We start from the raw sequence: 17,899 nt of genomic DNA, 5'->3' as shown, positions 1-17,899 counted from the left end.
GGGGGTGAAGGTGCTGTGTTTAAAGAGGTGGAGTTATGCAGATCTAAAACGCGTGGATTGCAGCAGCAGCAAGCCGAAAAGTGCAGGCATGTAAGGGATCTAGAGGTTGACAACATGTCTTCTTAACGGGAGTCCAGGAGCTCATCTCCACAAATGGACTTTTCAGGATCCTTGGGTGGCTCCGTAGTTTGAAACCAATTCTGGTTATCGCTTCTCGGCCTTTTGGCTAAGATCAAGTGTAGTATCTGTTCTTATCAGTTTAATATCTGATACGTCCCCTATCTGGGGACCATATATTAAATGGATTTTTAGAACAGGGAGATGGAAAAAGAGCTTGCTCTGTCCACTCCACGCATTGACCTGGTATTGCAGTATCTCCAGGACCGGTGCACCCCTTCTTTAATGCAGTTTCTAAAATCAGAAAGAATTGAATTCAATGTTTTTTGTTCATTTTGCTTGTTTGTCGGATTTTGGGATGGACTCTTTGGCTTTGCTTTTCTTCTCCTCATTGGATTTTTCATGTTCAAAGTTGCAGAAGCCAGATTACAAGCTCATTTTGGTTCAACTTCAGCATCTGTGCATTGCATTGCCATGTAATGTGATGCAATGCTATCTTTCTAGCTCTCCCTTTTTACTTCCTTTTGGATAAACAGACATATTAGGCAAGCATTTTGGAGCTTTCACCTAAATAACTACAGGTGGTGAGATAAGCTGCACAATATAATTGACCTTTCAGTATATTGTTGCACACACACCATCTATTTAGCAAATGCCCTTGTTATCAACAGCAGCCTATTAAACTCACCTGAGCTAACAGGTATGTGCGCTGGTTACTCTGCTGCGCTTAAAATTTCTTTTTTGGTTTGCTACAATGCCTTTTCTGAAACGTTGTCTCCTTCTGCTGGAACACTGACTTCTTTCATTTAATGCCTGCAGACTATAAAAGAGAACCCAACCCAAAAAGTTTGGTTGATTAGTCTGTGGCATTCTGTTAAACTGTTGCTTATGGCGGTCTCTGTGAGCTTCTCAGCGACATTCAGCCAGCCAGGTATCCTGCCTGCAGTAGATGGAATGTGGCAATGGAACGCTGGCTGCGCGTGTCATAATAGGCTCTGAGCCTTTATATACCTGTGCACAGCAGCAGCCACCTTCAGTCTGCTGCTGGACAGCCAGCAGCAGCAGCAGCAGGAGAGGTATGTAATCAGGAGCCCTCCTGCTAAGGGTAGACAGCTGCTCGTTCCACCCCACCCCCCGCCTTAATTGGTTCTCCTCCCTTCCAACGGTGTTGAGGCGGGTGGGAACAGCAGGGGGTGAAGGTGCTGTGTTTAAAGAGGTGGAGTTATGCAGATCTAAAACGCGTGGATTGCAGCAGCAGCAAGCCGAAAAGTGCAGGCATGTAAGGGATCTAGAGGTTGACAACATGTCTTCTTAACGGGAGTCCAGGAGCTCATCTCCACAAATGGACTTTTCAAGATCCTTGGGTGGCTCCGTAGTTTGAAACCAATTCTGGTTATCGCTTCTCGGCCTTTTGGCTAAGATCAAGTGTAGTATCTGTTCTTATCAGTTTAATATCTGATACGTCCCCTATCTGGGGACCATATATTAAATGGATTTTTAGAACAGGGAGATGGAAAAAGAGCTTGCTCTGTCCACTCCACGCATTGACCTGGTATTGCAGTATCTCCAGGACCGGTGCACCCCTTCTTTAATGCAGTTTCTAAAATCAGAAAGAATTGAATTCAATGTTTTTTGTTCATTTTGCTTGTTTGTCGGATTTTGGGATGGACTCTTTGGCTTTGCTTTTCTTCTCCTCATTGGATTTTTCATGTTCAAAGTTGCAGAAGCCAGATTACAAGCTCATTTTGGTTCAACTTCAGCAACTGTGCATTGCATTGCCATGTAATGTGATGCAATGCTATCTTTCTAGCTCTCCCTTTTTACTTCCTTTTGGATAAACAGACATATTAGGCAAGCATTTTGGAGCTTTCACCTAAATAACTACAGGTGGTGAGATAAGCTGCACAATATAATTGACCTTTCAGTATATTGTTGCACACACACCATCTATTTAGCAAATGCCCTTGTTATCAACAGCAGCCTTTTAAACTCACCTGAGCTAACAGGTATGTGCGCTGGTTACTCTGCTGTGCTTAAAATTTCTTTTTTGGTTTGCTACAATGCCTTTTCTGAAACGTTGTCTCCTTCTGCTGGAACACTGACTTCTTTCATTTAATGCCTGCAGACTATAAAAGAGAACCCAACCAAAAAAGTTTGGTTGATTAGTCTGTGGCATTCTGTTAAACTGTTGCTTATGGCGGTCTCTGTGAGCTTCTCAGCGACATTCAGCCAGCCAGGTATCCTGCCTGCAGTAGATGGAATGTGGCAATGGAACGCTGGCTGCGCGTGTCATAATAGGCTCTGAGCCTTTATATACCTGTGCACAGCAGCAGCCACCTTCAGTCTGCTGCTGGACAGCCAGCAGCAGCAGCAGCAGGAGAGGTATGTAATCAGGAGCCCTCCTGCTAAGGGTAGACAGCTGCTCGTTCCACCCCACCCCCCGCCTTAATTGGTTCTCCTCCCTTCCAACGGTGTTGAGGCGGGTGGGAACAGCAGGGGGTGAAGGTGCTGTGTTTAAAGAGGTGGAGTTATGCAGATCTAAAACGCGTGGATTGCAGCAGCAGCAAGCCGAAAAGTGCAGGCATGTAAGGGATCTAGAGGTTGACAACATGTCTTCTTAACGGGAGTCCAGGAGCTCATCTCCACAAATGGACTTTTCAGGATCCTTGGGTGGCTCCGTAGTTTGAAACCAATTCTGGTTATCGCTTCTCGGCCTTTTGGCTAAGATCAAGTGTAGTATCTGTTCTTATCAGTTTAATATCTTATACGTCCCCTATCTGGGGACCATATATTAAATGGATTTTTAGAACAGGGAGATGGAAAAAGAGCTTGCTCTGTCCACTCCACGCATTGACCTGGTATTGCAGTATCTCCAGGACCGGTGCACCCCTTCTTTAATGCAGTTTCTAAAATCAGAAAAAATTGAATTCAATGTTTTTTGTTCATTTTGCTTGTTTGTCGGATTTTGGGATGGACTCTTTGGCTTTGGTTTTCTTCTCCTCATTGGATTTTTCATGTTCAAAGTTGCAGAAGCCAGATTACAAGCTCATTTTGGTTCAACTTCAGCAACTGTGCATTGCATTGCCATGTAATGTGATGCAATGCTATCTTTCTAGCTCTCCCTTTTTACTTCCTTTTGGATAAACAGACATATTAGGCAAGCATTTTGGAGCTTTCACCTAAATAACTACAGGTGGTGAGATAAGCTGCACAATATAATTGACCTTTCAGTATATTGTTGCACACACACCATCTATTTAGCAAATGCCCTTGTTATCAACAGCAGCCTTTTAAACTCACCTGAGCTAACAGGTATGTGCGCTGGTTACTCTGCTGCGCTTAAAATTTCTTTTTTGGTTTGCTACAATGCCTTTTCTGAAACGTTGTCTCCTTCTGCTGGAACACTGACTTCTTTCATTTAATGCCTGCAGACTATAAAAGAGAACCCAACCCAAAAAGTTTGGTTGATTAGTCTGTGGCATTCTGTTAAACTGTTGCTTATGGCGGTCTCTGTGAGCTTCTCAGCGACATTCAGCCAGCCAGGTATCCTGCCTGCAGTAGATGGAATGTGGCAATGGAACGCTGGCTGCGCGTGTCATAATAGGCTCTGAGCCTTTATATACCTGTGCACAGCAGCAGCCACCTTCAGTCTGCTGCTGGACAGCCAGCAGCAGCAGCAGCAGGAGAGGTATGTAATCAGGAGCCCTCCTGCTAAGGGTAGACAGCTGCTCGTTCCACCCCACCCCCCGCCTTAATTGGTTCTCCTCCCTTCCAACGGTGTTGAGGCGGGTGGGAACAGCAGGGGGTGAAGGTGCTGTGTTTAAAGAGGTGGAGTTATGCAGATCTAAAACGCGTGGATTGCAGCAGCAGCAAGCCGAAAAGTGCAGGCATGTAAGGGATCTAGAGGTTGACAACATGTCTTCTTAACGGGAGTCCAGGAGCTCATCTCCACAAATGGACTTTTCAGGATCCTTGGGTGGCTCCGTAGTTTGAAACCAATTCTGGTTATCGCTTCTCGGCCTTTTGGCTACGATCAAGTGCTTTATTGCAGGAGATTGTGGTTGAAGGGCACTCGGGTACCCCTCTCCTTGGCCTGGCAGGATCGTCCACTTTGGTGGACTTAACCTGCTTGCTGCTATTAGGGAGAGGGCTTAGTCCCAGGGTAACGAGTTGCGATCCCCCAGCTTCCAGGTGTTTTTCGCTGCAAGAACACTGGGAGCGCAGATTGCAAGCGGCTGCAATTTGCAACCTTGTTGCCTTTTTCCATGGAGGTTGACCCTAACCTCGTGCCTCTTTATGCGAGGCTAAAAAACTCTATCCGAGTTCACTTCACGGCGGGTGGCTCGGATATGAGGAAATTAGGGTATGTAGTCCAGGACGTGCTCAGGAACCTTCTTGGCGTACAAAGGAATGAAATTCTCTCCATCCAGGATTATCCCAGAAGAGGTGACTATGACATCACATTCACCGGAGAAGGTATTTTTAGAGATGTACTAGAAAAGTTAAAAAAAGTTGAAAATAGTCCTGTTTTGAAAGGGATACAAATTGTTGAGCACGTCCTGGATGAGGTAAGACTGGTTATTGTAAAAATATTTTCACCCTTTGTTTCGGCTCCAGAAGTAATGCCATTTCTAGCAATTTATTTTAAAAGTGTTAAATGTATTGGGAAGATATTAAACGAATATAACATATGGACATCTAAGTGGAAATTCCTTGTGAAGTGTACAAGAGATCCAAATACACCAGGTGGTATACGGCTCCCCCCTGCCCGTTTCAAAATTGGGCAAACAAATGGGGATTTCTTCTTTTCTGGGATGCCAGTATATTGCAGAAATTGTGGGCGCTATGGTCATTCAAAAGAAAACTGTCATGTATCATGTAGAAATTGTGCTAGTGAAGAACATGAGACAAAAGAATGCCCTAAGGAAAAGAAATGCAGTTTTTGCCAGACTCCAGGTCACTTTTATTTTTCTTGCCCTCACAGATTTCGGGAAGATGAGCAAAAGGGGAAGTCCAAGACGTCCGACCAAGGACCAAAAGATCAGACCACCCCTCAGGAGGAGGAACAACAACCTGGAGCCTCTGGAGACAATAAGGTCGTACCAAATAGTGAAGTGTCTCCAGAGTCTATGACAGGTAAAATACCAAATCCCAAAACCTGGCTGCAGGACCTGCGGGAGTCCAAAAGGAGGGCTGAGAAGGAGCAGAAGGGCACTACTGGTAAGGTCAAAAGGGACCGGCAAAAGGACGACACAGAAGCCCATGCCCAGTCTGGGTCTCCTAGTGCTGAGGGCGCTGAGTGGATAAAGGTGGGTCCTAAGAAAAAGAAAAAGGGTGGTTCGGAGGAGGCAGCAGGAGGTGAACAGATGGACACTTCTCCAGAAGGGGACGTGGACGCTGGACCCTCAGGGGTTTCGGTCTCCGCTGCTACAGGTGGGGACCGGGATCTTGCTGCCTCTGAAGAGTCAGAGGCTCTGCCTTGTGCGCAACCTCCTCCTTTAGGACGACCTTCTACAGGTCAAACAGGGGCGTCGGAACCCCTCGGGGACCCACCTGATGAGGAACTGCATGGCCAGCCAATGGAGACCCAGCGGGTTCTGCCAGCCAGCCCTCCGAGCTATGCCAGTGTAGCGTCGGGTTTATATAAATGTGGTAATCTTTCCTCCTCCACGGAGACTCTCGTGACGATAATATCAGATGAGGAGGGAGGCGCAAGCCCAGTGGTCTGATCAGGTTCATCGGACAGGTAAATCCGTTGCTCTTAGTTACCTAAGTAAAATTTCTACATTTTCTAATGATGGCTGAACTCAAAGGTATTTCCCTCAACGTGAGAGGCATAAAATCTAACACGAGAAGAACTGCTCTTTTTAATTTTTTTACGTGTTTTACTGCATCTGTATTTTTTCTGCAAGAATGTAATATCCCACATGAAATGTCATATCAAAAATATAAAGATGAGTGGAAGTGTGGGCCATCTGTCTGGTCCGGATCGAATGCTGCAGGATCAGCGGGTGTAGCCATACTTTTTAAAGGGAACGTTTTAATTGATTTTATTCAGGAAATTTTACCAGGTCGTATTTTATTAGTGAAAGCTTTTATTGATGGTATTAGATGGCAGTTTTTAAATTTTTATGGATCCCCAGAGAAAAATGAAAGAGCCGAAATGCTTGATCTTTTACCATTATTTTTTAATAACTCTGAACCTTTTATCTTAGCAGGGGATTTTAATTGTGTTTTAAAAGGTGAAAACCGGCGCTCCAGCTCTGTAAGCAGGAACTACGATAAAACCTCAGGTATGCTACATGATATAGTCAAAGATGCTAAATTGATAGACATATATAAAGAGTGTCATAGTGACAGCCCAGAGGACGCCGATTTCACTTGGAGCAATGCTAATTGTAGCTCTAGGATTGATTTTATTTTTGGTTCAGATAAAACAATACCTGCCAAATGTGAAGTTTTAACTAATATATTTTCAGACCATAAACTTTTATCCTTTACCATAAAAGTAAATGACAACAAAAAATGTGGTAAGAAAAGCTGGAAAATGAACGTATCCCTTTTAACCGACCCGCAGATTTTATCAGATTTTATTGAGTTTTATAGGAAATGTAGAAAAGGGAAAAAAACAAATGAGACTATGAGTGTATGGTGGGATAGAATGAAAGTAAAAATAAAAGACTTTTTTATTAAAAAGAGTATATGTAGAGCCAAAGAAAAATATGAAGAATATAGAATTTTAAATACCCGCCTACAAACATTATTTAAGCTCAGAGACAATGGGATAGATGTACAAGTTGATATTTCAAACTTAAAAGAAGAGATTTCAAAATGGCTAGAACAAAAAGGAAAAGAGATAATTTTTCGTTCTAGAGTACAACATATAGAAGAAAATGAAAAGTGTTCCAGATATTTTTTTAGGAAAAATAAAAAAGAAAAAGTGATAATTGACCATATAGATGGTGAGAATAATATAAAAAATATGCTGGGTAAAGTTGAGGTTTTTTTTTCTAATCTTTTTAATGGAAAAAATATAGATAATAAATTAATGGATGATTCACTGCAAGGACTAACAGCTGTTTTAGATCCCGCATCCCAAGAGTTTTTATCCCAAGTTTTAACGGAACAAGAAGTGTTAAAAACTATTAAAAGTTTTAAAACTGGAAAGGTCCCTGGTCCTGATGGCATCCCAATAGAATTTTATGTATGTTTTTATGATATTTTAAAAGATGATTTGTTTTATTTGTTTACTGAGGTTTTTAATAATAAGGTTTTATTAAATTCCTGGAAGAAAGGTGAAGTCTCCCTCCTATACAAAAAAGGCGATAAATCAAAATTAGAAAACTGGAGACCAATAACACTTTTAAATTGTGACTATAAAATAATGGCTAAAATTTGTGCAAATCGTCTAAAAGAAGTCATCAGCAAAGTTATTCATTCTAATCAAGTGTGTGGGGTGCCGGGGCGCAGTATATGGGACAATCTGAATTTAGTGAAAGACTGTATTGAGGATGTGAAAGACAGAAAGGGGAAAATGGCGATTTTATCTATTGATTTTGAAAAAGCATTTGACCGTGTCTCACACTTTTATCTTTTTAAAGTTTTAGAGAAAATGGGCATACCAGAAGGGTTTTTACTATCGCTTAAAGCATTTTACAAGGATTGTACAAGTAAGATTTTAGTGAATGGTTTTAAGACACAAGAGGTATTTTTACGGTCAGGGGTGAAACAGGGATGCCCTCTGTCCCTGCTACTGTTTATCTGTGCACTGGAACCAATGTTATGTGCAATACGCCAAAATAAACAGATATGCGGTGTCCCTCTGCCTGGAAGCGGTGGTTTGGAGGCCAAGGTTGTAGGCTACATGGATGACGTGGCGGTCTTGTGTACAGATGCACCATCACTTACGGCCACTCTCCATCAAGTGCAATCCTTTTGTCTAGCTTCTGGTTTTAAAATCAATTTTAATAAGTGTAACATTTTAAGTGTTGGGGGGATGATTTTACGTGATGTACCAATTAATGTCTCCGAATCCATTTCCATTTTAGGTATATCATTCACTGAAAATAATGATGGTTATAATAGTTGGGAAACAGTTACACAGAAAGTAAATACGAAAATATGTATGTGGAACATGAGGAGATTTACAATGGAGGGTAAAGTATTGGTTTTAAAGATGGTGATTTTACCTCTTTTATTGTATCTTAGCATGGTTTTCCCCCCGCCTGTTAATGTTTTAAAAAAGATAACCAAAACCTGTTTTACCTTCTTTTGGAACTCAAAAATGGAAAAGCTGAAAAGAGAAATCGTGATGAAATCAAAAGTAAAAGGAGGTAAAGATTTTCCAGATTTTAATAGGTTTCTTTTAATCCATCTGTTCGTTTACTGTTTTAATGCCCTTTTTAAGAATCACTATTGGTCCTTTTTTATGCGTTTTAATACAGGATTTTTTATGAGAAAGTTTGGATGGTATGAAGTTAATATATCTGTGCCCCATGCTTTTAATTTGTCGACGCATTATGAGATTTTAAGGAAAATAGTGTCCGATTTTAATTTAGGGACTAAGAAAATAGAGGAATTAAGAAATAGTAAGAAACTAATTAAAGAAATACATAAAAGTGAGGAAATATGTAATGTTGACAGATATGATGATGACAAATCTATGTCTATCTGGAAAATGATTAACGTTTTTTATCTTTTTAATGAACAGAGAGATCTGGCTTGGAGTTGCATGCACCGCTGTCTTCCTTGCCGGGCATTCCAATACAGAAGAGGATTTGTGAGGTCTGCCATCTGCCCAAGAGCCGGATGCCAAGACGAGGAAACGGTGGAACATCTATTATGGACATGTAATTTTGCAAAGAATTTCTGGAGAAGACTGCTCCCCCTACTGGAAAAGGTGGCAGACCTCAAGGACTTTACATATAAAACTGTGCTATACGGACTTATGGAATGCCCCACAATGGACCAGTACACAATGGCTTGGAAGACAGTGAACTGCGCCAAGTCATCTCTCTGGAAAGCGCGCAACATTGCTATTTTTAAACAAGATGTTTTATCAGTGAATGATGTTTTAAGTTTATGTTTATGTGAAATGTATACTTATTATTTAATTGACAAAAAGAAGAATGTACATATTTCCAAAAAATGGCTTGTTGACCAATGGAACCTAATTATTTAAAATCTTTGTATTTTTTAGTTTTGTAAATTTCATTTGTCTTTTAACGTTTGGTATTTGTGTAATTATGCTTGTAATTTGTTAAAGTTTTAATAAACGGTTTTATCCCTCTGCAGGGGATAGCCAAATTAAAAAAAAAAAAATCTGTTCTTATCAGTTTAATATCTGATACGTCCCCTATCTGGGGACCATATATTAAATGGATTTTTAGAACAGGGAGATGGAAAAAGAGCTTGCTCTGTCCACTCCACGCATTGACCTGGTATTGCAGTATCTCCAGGACCGGTGCACCCCTTCTTTAATGCAGTTTCTAAAATCAGAAAGAATTGAATTCAATGTTTTTTGTTCATTTTGCTTGTTTGTCGGATTTTGGGATGGACTCTTTGGCTTTGCTTTTCTTCTCCTCATTGGATTTTTCATGTTCAAAGTTGCAGAAGCCAGATTACAAGCTCATTTTGGTTCAACTTCAGCAACTGTGCATTGCATTGCCATGTAATGTGATGCAATGCTATCTTTCTAGCTCTCCCTTTTTACTTCCTTTTGGATAAACAGACATATTAGGCAAGCATTTTGGAGCTTTCACCTAAATAACTACAGGTGGTGAGATAAGCTGCACAATATAATTGACCTTTCAGTATATTGTTGCACACACACCATCTATTTAGCAAATGCCCTTGTTATCAACAGCAGCCTTTTAAACTCACCTGAGCTAACAGGTATGTGCGCTGGTTACTCTGCTGCGCTTAAAATTTCTTTTTTGGTTTGCTACAATGCCTTTTCTGAAACGTTGTCTCCTTCTGCTGGAACACTGACTTCTTTCATTTAATGCCTGCAGACTATAAAAGAGAACCCAACCCAAAAAGTTTGGTTGATTAGTCTGTGGCATTCTGTTAAACTGTTGCTTATGGCGGTCTCTGTGAGCTTCTCAGCGACATTCAGCCAGCCAGGTATCCTGCCTGCAGTAGATGGAATGTGGCAATGGAACGCTGGCTGCGCGTGTCATAATAGGCTCTGAGCCTTTATATACCTGTGCACAGCAGCAGCCACCTTCAGTCTGCTGCTGGACAGCCAGCAGCAGCAGCAGCAGGAGAGGTATGTAATCAGGAGCCCTCCTGCTAAGGGTAGACAGCTGCTCGTTCCACCCCACCCCCCGCCTTAATTGGTTCTCCTCCCTTCCAACGGTGTTGAGGCGGGTGGGAACAGCAGGGGGTGAAGGTGCTGTGTTTAAAGAGGTGGAGTTATGCAGATCTAAAACGCGTGGATTGCAGCAGCAGCAAGCCGAAAAGTGCAGGCATGTAAGGGATCTAGAGGTTGACAACATGTCTTCTTAACGGGAGTCCAGGAGCTCATCTCCACAAATGGACTTTTCAGGATCCTTGGGTGGCTCCGTAGTTTGAAACCAATTCTGGTTATCGCTTCTCGGCCTTTTGGCTAAGATCAAGTGTAGTATCTGTTCTTATCAGTTTAATATCTGATACGTCCCCTATCTGGGGACCATATATTAAATGGATTTTTAGAACAGGGAGATGGAAAAAGAGCTTGCTCTGTCCACTCCACGCATTGACCTGGTATTGCAGTATCTCCAGGACCGGTGCACCCCTTCTTTAATGCAGTTTCTAAAATCAGAAAGAATTGAATTCAATGTTTTTTGTTCATTTTGCTTGTTTGTCGGATTTTGGGATGGACTCTTTGGCTTTGCTTTTCTTCTCCTCATTGGATTTTTCATGTTCAAAGTTGCAGAAGCCAGATTACAAGCTCATTTTGGTTCAACTTCAGCAACTGTGCATTGCATTGCCATGTAATGTGATGCAATGCTATCTTTCTAGCTCTCCCTTTTTACTTCCTTTTGGATAAACAGACATATTAGGCAAGCATTTTGGAGCTTTCACCTAAATAACTACAGGTGGTGAGATAAGCTGCACAATATAATTGACCTTTCAGTATATTGTTGCACACACACCATCTATTTAGCAAATGCCCTTGTTATCAACAGCAGCCTTTTAAACTCACCTGAGCTAACAGGTATGTGCGCTGGTTACTCTGCTGCGCTTAAAATTTCTTTTTTGGTTTGCTACAATGCCTTTTCTGAAACGTTGTCTCCTTCTGCTGGAACACTGACTTCTTTCATTTAATGCCTGCAGACTATAAAAGAGAACCCAACCCAAAAAGTTTGGTTGATTAGTCTGTGGCATTCTGTTAAACTGTTGCTTATGGCGGTCTCTGTGAGCTTCTCAGCGACATTCAGCCAGCCAGGTATCCTGCCTGCAGTAGATGGAATGTGGCAATGGAACGCTGGCTGCGCGTGTCATAATAGGCTCTGAGCCTTTATATACCTGTGCACAGCAGCAGCCACCTTCAGTCTGCTGCTGGACAGCCAGCAGCAGCAGCAGCAGGAGAGGTATGTAATCAGGAGCCCTCCTGCTAAGGGTAGACAGCTGCTCGTTCCACCCCACCCCCCGCCTTAATTGGTTCTCCTCCCTTCCAACGGTGTTGAGGCGGGTGGGAACAGCAGGGGGTGAAGGTGCTGTGTTTAAAGAGGTGGAGTTATGCAGATCTAAAACGCGTGGATTGCAGCAGCAGCAAGCCGAAAAGTGCAGGCATGTAAGGGATCTAGAGGTTGACAACATGTCTTCTTAACGGGAGTCCAGGAGCTCATCTCCACAAATGGACTTTTCAGGATCCTTGGGTGGCTCCGTAGTTTGAAACCAATTCTGGTTATCGCTTCTCGGCCTTTTGGCTAAGATCAAGTGTAGTATCTGTTCTTATCAGTTTAATATCTGATACGTCCCCTATCTGGGGACCATATATTAAATGGATTTTTAGAACAGGGAGATGGAAAAAGAGCTTGCTCTGTCCACTCCACGCATTGACCTGGTATTGCAGTATCTCCAGGACCGGTGCACCCCTTCTTTAATGCAGTTTCTAAAATCAGAAAGAATTGAATTCAATGTTTTTTGTTCATTTTGCTTGTTTGTCGGATTTTGGGATGGACTCTTTGGCTTTGCTTTTCTTCTCCTCATTGGATTTTTCATGTTCAAAGTTGCAGAAGCCAGATTACAAGCTCATTTTGGTTCAACTTCAGCAACTGTGCATTGCATTGCCATGTAATGTGATGCAATGCTATCTTTCTAGCTCTCCCTTTTTACTTCCTTTTGGATAAACAGACATATTAGGCAAGCATTTTGGAGCTTTCACCTAAATAACTACAGGTGGTGAGATAAGCTGCACAATATAATTGACCTTTCAGTATATTGTTGCACACACACCATCTATTTAGCAAATGCCCTTGTTATCAACAGCAGCCTTTTAAACTCACCTGAGCTAACAGGTATGTGCGCTGGTTACTCTGCTGCGCTTAAAATTTCTTTTTTGGTTTGCTACAATGCCTTTTCTGAAACGTTGTCTCCTTCTGCTGGAACACTGACTTCTTTCATTTAATGCCTGCAGACTATAAAAGAGAACCCAACCCAAAAAGTTTGGTTGATTAGTCTGTGGCATTCTGTTAAACTGTTGCTTATGGCGGTCTCTGTGAGCTTCTCAGCGACATTCAGCCAGCCAGGTATCCTGCCTGCAGTAGATGGAATGTGGCAATGGAACGCTGGCTGCGCGTGTCATAATAGGCTCTGAGCCTTTATATACCTGTGCACAGCAGCAGCCACCTTCAGTCTGCTGCTGGACAGCCAGCAGCAGCAGCAGCAGGAGAGGTATGTAATCAGGAGCCCTCCTGCTAAGGGTAGACAGCTGCTCGTTCCACCCCACCCCCCGCCTTAATTGGTTCTCCTCCCTTCCAACGGTGTTGAGGCGGGTGGGAACAGCAGGGGGTGAAGGTGCTGTGTTTAAAGAGGTGGAGTTATGCAGATCTGAAACGCGTGGATTGCAGCAGCAGCAAGCCGAAAAGTGCAGGCATGTAAGGGATCTAGAGGTTGACAACATGTCTTCTTAACGGGAGTCCAGGAGCTCATCTCCACAAATGGACTTTTCAGGATCCTTGGGTGGCTCCGTAGTTTGAAACCAATTCTGGTTATCGCTTCTCGGCCTTTTGGTTAAGATCAAGTGCAGTGATCTAGCGGTTTCTGCCTTGGTCTTGGCTGGGAGGCGCTTGGGGTACCCGGCTCCTTGGGCTGGGGGGTATCGCTACACTTATCGGTGGAGCTAAACCCCCCTGCTGCTATTAGGGAGTCGGATTCTTCCCTGGGCAACGAGAGGCGATCACCTTGTCACCACACATAGCTGTGGGGGGCAACTGTCGCCACACATAGCTGTGGTGGCAACATTTGGAGGATTAAAAGGAAAAAACGGAAGGAAAACGGATCGTTGAGATGGAGTTTTGGAAAAAGAAGAGATGCTTATGTTTTTTTGTGAAACGGGAGACGGAAGAAACTTTTTTGGAAGAAAAATGGATTCTGGAAATTTTGAGGAAATATGAAGTTTTGGAGAAGGATATCTACTGTATGCAAGAAATAAAGCAAGGTAAAGTTTGTGATGTGACTCTAGTTTCTGAGGAAAAGTGCATTCATTTTTTCAAAGGCTGGAGTGAAGAGGATTCTGGGAAAATTGGAGTAAGTGCATCATTCATGGGGAAACCGAAGAGTGTGATAATTTACATGGACAATCCGTTTGTGGAAATAGAGGAGATAATGGTTTTTTTGGAATCTAAATGTAAGATGGTAAAGTTTCAGAAATTATACAGGAACAAAGTTGGTATTTGGAACGGAAAGAGACGTTTTTTGGTGTGGACAACAGGAGAAGAAAATTTGCATAATGGGAGGATTATGGTAAACGGGAGTTCTGGGAATTGTTACATGGAAAGCAGCAAAGGAACTTTTGAAAAGAACTTTGGAGGACAAAAGGAAGATATTGGTGATAAAATGAAGAAGGAAGTTGATGCCATAATTATAGAGGAGAATAAGCAGGGAAAAGAAGTTGAAAGTTTAAAGGTGAAATTGAAGAAAAAGGTAACGGTACAGGAAAATTGTGGATCAAGGAAAGTATCTGGTGAAAAGAAAGAAGTAAAAGAGGAAAAGGGTAAAGTGTTGGAGAAGGTGGTGACTTTCAGAGATGATGAGGAAGAGTATGATAGGGAACAGATGCGGTTAGAGCATGAGGAGGAAGAAAAGAAGTTAAGGGGTTTTGTTGGGAGGAAAGTAAAAGAGAAAAAGGGGATATTTAGTTTGGGAAACCGGGTGAAGTAATGTCAGTGGTGATTTGTTTGGAAACTGTTGAAACTGCAAAGGAATTGTTATGTTTAACTTTATATATATTAATTCAAATGAAAAAATATAAATATAATATCTAAACACGATGATGGAACTAAAATCTTGAGTTTGGTGATATACGATTTAAGATTATAAAACTTAATTTCTGAGTGTTTGGAAGAAAAAAAAAAAAAAAAAAAAATCTGTTCTTATCAGTTTAATATCTGATACGTCCCCTATCTGGGGACCATATATTAAATGGATTTTTAGAACAGGGAGATGGAAAAAGAGCTTGCTCTGTCCACTCCACGCATTGACCTGGTATTGCAGTATCTCCAGGACCGGTGCACCCCTTCTTTAATGCAGTTTCTAAAATCAGAAAGAATTGAATTCAATGTTTTTTGTTCATTTTGCTTGTTTGTCGGATTTTGGGATGGACTCTTTGGCTTTGCTTTTCTTCTCCTCATTGGATTTTTCATGTTCAAAGTTGCAGAAGCCAGATTACAAGCTCATTTTGGTTCAACTTCAGCAACTGTGCATTGCATTGCCATGTAATGTGATGCAATGCTATCTTTCTAGCTCTCCCTTTTTACTTCCTTTTGGATAAACAGACATATTAGGCAAGCATTTTGGAGCTTTCACCTAAATAACTACAGGTGGTGAGATAAGCTGCACAATATAATTGACCTTTCAGTATATTGTTGCACACACACCATCTATTTAGCAAATGCCCTTGTTATCAACAGCAGCCTTTTAAACTCACCTGAGCTAACAGGTATGTGCGCTGGTTACTCTGCTGCGCTTAAAATTTCTTTTTTGGTTTGCTACAATGCCTTTTCTGAAACGTTGTCTCCTTCTGCTGGAACACTGACTTCTTTCATTTAATGCCTGCAGACTATAAAAGAGAACCCAACCCAAAAAGTTTGGTTGATTAGTCTGTGGCATTCTGTTAAACTGTTGCTTATGGCGGTCTCTGTGAGCTTCTCAGCGACATTCAGCCAGCCAGGTATCCTGCCTGCAGTAGATGGAATGTGGCAATGGAACGCTGGCTGCGCGTGTCATAATAGGCTCTGAGCCTTTATATACCTGTGCACAGCAGCAGCCACCTTCAGTCTGCTGCTGGACAGCCAGCAGCAGCAGCAGCAGGAGAGGTATGTAATCAGGAGCCCTCCTGCTAAGGGTAGACAGCTGCTCGTTCCACCCCACCCCCCGCCTTAATTGGTTCTCCTCCCTTCCAACGGTGTTGAGGCGGGTGGGAACAGCAGGGGGTGAAGGTGCTGTGTTTAAAGAGGTGGAGTTATGCAGATCTAAAACGCGTGGATTGCAGCAGCAGCAAGCCGAAAAGTGCAGGCATGTAAGGGATCTAGAGGTTGACAACATGTCTTCTTAACGGGAGTCCAGGAGCTCATCTCCACAAATGGACTTTTCAGGATCCTTGGGTGGCTCCGTAGTTTGAAACCAATTCTGGTTATCGCTTCTCGGCCTTTTGGCTAAGATCAAGTGTAGTATCTGTTCTTATCAGTTTAATATCTGATACGTCCCCTATCTGGGGACCATATATTAAATGGATTTTTAGAACAGGGAGATGGAAAAAGAGCTTGCTCTGTCCACTCCACGCATTGACCTGGTATTGCAGTATCTCCAGGACCGGTGCACCCCTTCTTTAATGCAGTTTCTAAAATCAGAAAGAATTGAATTCAATGTTTTTTGTTCATTTTGCTTGTTTGTCGGATTTTGGGATGGACTCTTTGGCTTTGCTTTTCTTCTCCTCATTGGATTTTTCATGTTCAAAGTTGCAGAAGCCAGATTACAAGCTCATTTTGGTTCAACTTCAGCAACTGTGCATTGCATTGCCATGTAATGTGATGCAATGCTATCTTTCTAGCTCTCCCTTTTTACTTCCTTTTGGATAAACAGACATATTAGGCAAGCATTTTGGAGCTTTCACCTAAATAACTACAGGTGGTGAGATAAGCTGCACAATATAATTGACCTTTCAGTATATTGTTGCACACACACCATCTATTTAGCAAATGCCCTTGTTATCAACAGCAGCCTTTTAAACTCACCTGAGCTAACAGGTATGTGCGCTGGTTACTCTGCTGCACTTAAAATTTCTTTTTTGGTTTGCTACAATGCCTTTTCTGAAACGTTGTCTCCTTCTGCTGGAACACTGACTTCTTTCATTTAATGCCTGCAGACTATAAAAGAGAACCCAACCCAAAAAGTTTGGTTGATTAGTCTGTGGCATTCTGTTAAACTGTTGCTTATGGCGGTCTCTGTGAGCTTCTCAGCGACATTCAGCCAGCCAGGTATCCTGCCTGCAGTAGATGGAATGTGGCAATGGAACGCTGGCTGCGCGTGTCATAATAGGCTCTGAGCCTTTATATACCTGTGCACAGCAGCAGCCACCTTCAGTCTGCTGCTGGACAGCCAGCAGCAGCAGCAGCAGGAGAGGTATGTAATCAGGAGCCCTCCTGCTAAGGGTAGACAGCTGCTCGTTCCACCCCACCCCCCGCCTTAATTGGTTTGCCTCCCTTCCAACGGTGTTGAGGCGGGTGGGAACAGCAGGGGGTGAAGGTGCTGTGTTTAAAGAGGTGGAGTTATGCAGATCTAAAACGCGTGGATTGCAGCAGCAGCTAGCCGAAAAGTGCAGGCATGTAAGGGATCTAGAGGTTGACAACATGTCTTCTTAACGGGAGTCCAGGAGTTCATCTCCACAAATGGACTTTTCAGGATCCTTGGGTGGCTCCGTAGTTTGAAACCAATTCTGGTTATCGCTTCTCGGCCTTTTGGCTAAGATCAAGTGTAGTATCTGTTCTTATCAGTTTAATATCTGATACGTCCCCTATCTGGGGACCATATATTAAATGGATTTTTAGAACAGGGAGATGGAAAAAGAGCTTGCTCTGTCCACTCCACGCATTGACCTGGTATTGCAGTATCTCCAGGACAGGTGCACCCCTTCTTTAATGCAGTTTCTAAAATCAGAAAGAATTGAATTCAATGTTTTTTGTTCATTTTGCTTGTTTGTCGGATTTTGGGATGGACTCTTTGGCTTTGCTTTTCTTCTCCTCATTGGATTTTTCATGTTCAAAGTTGCAGAAGCCAGATTACAAGCTCATTTTGGTTCAACTTCAGCAACTGTGCATTGCATTGCCATGTAATGTGATGCAATGCTATCTTTCTAGCTCTCCCTTTTTACTTCCTTTTGGATAAACAGACATATTAGGCAAGCATTTTGGAGCTTTCACCTAAATAACTACAGGTGGTGAGATAAGCTGCACAATATAATTGACCTTTCAGTATATTGTTGCACACACACCATCTATTTAGCAAATGCCCTTGTTATCAACAGCAGCCTTTTAAACTCACCTGAGCTAACAGGTATGTGCGCTGGTTACTCTGC

General features: G+C 42.4%; 9 non-coding genes across 9 annotated transcripts; all 9 read left to right on the top strand.

The window, feature by feature from the left end:
* Positions 1–206: 206 nt before the first annotated feature.
* On the top strand, positions 207–397 carry LOC141275150 (U2 spliceosomal RNA). Its single transcript, XR_012323401.1, has one exon. It is a non-coding gene; the product is annotated as a U2 spliceosomal RNA (small nuclear RNA).
* A 1,115-nt stretch (positions 398–1,512) lies between these two features.
* On the top strand, positions 1,513–1,703 carry LOC141275149 (U2 spliceosomal RNA). The gene has a single exon (XR_012323400.1). It is a non-coding gene; the product is annotated as a U2 spliceosomal RNA (small nuclear RNA).
* Positions 1,704–2,818: 1,115 nt separating this feature from the next.
* LOC141150038 (U2 spliceosomal RNA) lies at positions 2,819–3,009 on the top strand. Its single transcript, XR_012246310.1, has one exon. It is a non-coding gene; the product is annotated as a U2 spliceosomal RNA (small nuclear RNA).
* A 6,390-nt stretch (positions 3,010–9,399) lies between these two features.
* On the top strand, positions 9,400–9,591 carry LOC141150542 (U2 spliceosomal RNA). Its single transcript, XR_012246718.1, has one exon. It is a non-coding gene; the product is annotated as a U2 spliceosomal RNA (small nuclear RNA).
* Positions 9,592–10,706: 1,115 nt separating this feature from the next.
* Positions 10,707–10,897, top strand: LOC141275147 (U2 spliceosomal RNA). Its single transcript, XR_012323398.1, has one exon. It is a non-coding gene; the product is annotated as a U2 spliceosomal RNA (small nuclear RNA).
* Positions 10,898–12,012: 1,115 nt separating this feature from the next.
* Positions 12,013–12,203, top strand: LOC141275146 (U2 spliceosomal RNA). Its single transcript, XR_012323397.1, has one exon. It is a non-coding gene; the product is annotated as a U2 spliceosomal RNA (small nuclear RNA).
* Positions 12,204–14,649: 2,446 nt separating this feature from the next.
* Positions 14,650–14,845, top strand: LOC141150635 (U2 spliceosomal RNA). The gene has a single exon (XR_012246782.1). It is a non-coding gene; the product is annotated as a U2 spliceosomal RNA (small nuclear RNA).
* Positions 14,846–15,960: 1,115 nt separating this feature from the next.
* LOC141275145 (U2 spliceosomal RNA) lies at positions 15,961–16,151 on the top strand. The gene has a single exon (XR_012323396.1). It is a non-coding gene; the product is annotated as a U2 spliceosomal RNA (small nuclear RNA).
* Positions 16,152–17,266: 1,115 nt separating this feature from the next.
* LOC141149774 (U2 spliceosomal RNA) lies at positions 17,267–17,457 on the top strand. Its single transcript, XR_012246059.1, has one exon. It is a non-coding gene; the product is annotated as a U2 spliceosomal RNA (small nuclear RNA).
* The last annotated feature ends 442 nt before the right edge of the window (positions 17,458–17,899 follow it).

This window comes from Phyllobates terribilis, unplaced genomic scaffold (genome assembly GCF_046119375.1).
Source record: "Phyllobates terribilis strain yellow unplaced genomic scaffold, ASM4611937v1 Scaffold_5__5_contigs__length_657084704, whole genome shotgun sequence".
In the NCBI taxonomy this organism is placed as follows: Eukaryota; Metazoa; Chordata; class Amphibia; order Anura; family Dendrobatidae; genus Phyllobates; species Phyllobates terribilis.
The sequence above is the reverse complement of the archived record's forward strand: the minus strand, read 5'-3'. Positions and strand labels throughout refer to the sequence as shown.